The 2566-nt window shown below is 36.3% G+C and overlaps 1 long non-coding RNA gene across 1 annotated transcript; it reads left to right on the top strand.

Annotated features, from left to right (window-relative positions):
* Positions 1-255: 255 nt before the first annotated feature.
* LOC309696441 lies at positions 256-2269 on the top strand. Its single transcript, XR_014273497.1, has 2 exons — positions 256-854; positions 1567-2269. It is a non-coding gene; the product is annotated as an uncharacterized lncRNA (long non-coding RNA).
* The last annotated feature ends 297 nt before the right edge of the window (positions 2270-2566 follow it).

Below are 2566 nucleotides of genomic sequence, written 5' to 3' on the forward strand. Positions count from 1 at the left end.
AATGCCACACTCTTCAAATTCATGCCAGCTATTATTTTTACGTCCAGTAGGTGTCCTGCTAGAGCAAATGAAGCTTCATGAAGCTTCGCGTTGGGGTGAACCAATTGGATGAAAAGCTTCAGTGCTTCATGGGGCTTCATCTGCCCATCACTACAAAAGACTGCTAGCTTGTTCGTTTCTCAAAAAGTGTTCATGGGAGTGTAAAATGTTCAAATGTAGTTTTCAATAAAGTTTTTTTAATCCACTCCAGGGGCGGAGCGGGGGGGTGGCTTACGGGGCTTAAGCCCGGGTTGTTTTGTCAGAAGCCCGGGGTATTTTGGAGTGTAATTTTTTCATAGTTAGATGCCTGGCTGACAACTGTATAAAACAAAAAGTACACACAATATTCGAAGCACATAGTGCACACTGTGGGAATTTACGACTGTGCGTGAATCCCCCCCTGATATTGGTATGATCCAAGCTCAGGCACTAAGCGACTGAGCGAGGGGGCGGGGGGAGCTGCTGCCCGTGAGTGCGCTGTTGGAGAGACGGAGCCAGCCATACTAAGGAGAGCTTAAGTTTGAGCAGGTACCAAAGCAAATCATTCGTACCGTACAAATAATGTAAATATGACGGTGCATCACGAAAGATTGATATGAAACTGATCACTTGACCAATATTATTTTACTTGCTCTTCAAGTGAATCAACAAATGGCGAAATGAAAAGCCGAACAAATGCTATTTTTTAGAGAGTCTTAGCTTACGTGTGTTTATTTCATATTTTCAGTTCTTACCCTCCCCGACTAAATCGGTTTCAGTTATGTACTGAAATATAAGAATGGACATTAGAGGCTTCTTTCAAAGAAAAAACTCAGGTAAATGTTATTTTATATATTATGCTTTGTATGTTGTTCAGTATATTTCTATGCAAAACAAGAGGGATTTCAGTACACAGCAGGATATTCACATTTGTAACCAGATATTTACATACACTTTAGGGAGAAAACATAAAACATTTTTACTGTACAACATCAATTTAGAGTAAACTTTTGTTTTAGATAAATATTGAAATATATTTTGAATTAGTTAAATGTCAGAATAAAGAGAGACAGAGCTGTCTATTTTTTTATCACTTTCATTAAATTTAGGAGTACATGTACACTAAGTTTATTGTTAATTAATAAGAAAACTCCAGACGATTCCATTCTGAGCTGAAGAAGCTTCTGATAGGTTAGTAGAGTCCATGTGAGTAAACTGGTGGCACAGCTGTGGATGCATATAAGGCAAAACACAGAGCCTGTTTCTTTGACATGGGAAAATCAAGAGATGTCAACCAAAACACCAGGAAAAGAATCGTGGAGCTCCATAAGTGTGGCTCAAGTTTGAATACAATTTGGTGCCATTTACAATTAAGAAACACAGACAGTTTCTCTCTTTACTCTTAAAGTTAACAAATATGTTTTTATATTTATCAATCTAAAAAAATAAACATTTAGTCTGATTTGATGTTACAATTAAAAAAGTGTTTGTTTTGATCTGAAGAGTTTGTAAATATCTGGTTTCAACTGTATATTTGATGATTGTCAGCACAAAGAGGGAGAGAGAGGAACAGAGAGGGAGAGAGGAGAATAAGGACAGAACAGAGATGAACAAGAGCAGGTGAGACACACATGTTAGTCAAATGGTTGCTTACTAAAAGTATCACTGTATCATAGGTACTCATGTATCTCGTACCTAGTGTTTCTTTTTAGGTTTGCTATTTTTCAAATTCTATATTTATTAAGTTCTGCAGGCTTGTTTGCACAACAAGGCTAAATAATTATATAAACTTTTCTCAATCTAAATATTGTACTTTGGTAGAATTAAATAAATAAGTGTAGTGCAGGTCTATGATGATTTTTAGTGCTACTATCATCTAGTTCTGATTGTGGTTATGTCTTGGTTAAGTCCTCAGTAATCCTGCTTTTGAACTGTTGTAGTCCTGTTTTAATTCTGGATCAGTTCTGGGTCTGGTTGAATTGGGGTTTAGTCCCTGTGTCTTGATACAGCCCCGACTTCGTTCTGTCTTGCTGCTCAATTAAAAAACTAGTTTAAGGTGTCCTGCATGTGTGATATATATATTTCCCTATATGAAGTCATTCTTTTTTGAACAAAACTCAAAACAGAGCCTATTAATCTTTCAGTCATTTCTACACCCCCCCCCCCTCAAAAAAAAATAAAAAATCCCACATGCATACTACCCTTTAGGGCTAAGCCCCGGGTGTTTCAAATGTCTGGCTCCTCCTCTGATCCACTCTAAAAAAAAAAATACTCAAGCATTTGCATCGTGGTTTTATGAACAAAAAGTGATTGAAGTAAAGAAATTGAAGTTAAAAAAAATACACTCATTACAAATTTAGCTGATTAAATACAACAAGAGGGTTTTTTTTAACAGAACTTTATTGAACAAGTGAACACACAAAGTGAAAGGTCATTTGAAAAAGACATTTTTCAGCAAAAAATATAACTTTTAATATCTCAGATACTGTAGCAGCACAAACGCTAATTTTACCTGCACAAATCAGCACAAACGTAGCACTAAAAAAGT

Source organism: Aulonocara stuartgranti, assembly GCF_965226115.1.
Source record: "Aulonocara stuartgranti genome assembly, chromosome: 3".
In the NCBI taxonomy this organism is placed as follows: Eukaryota; Metazoa; Chordata; class Actinopteri; order Cichliformes; family Cichlidae; genus Aulonocara; species Aulonocara stuartgranti.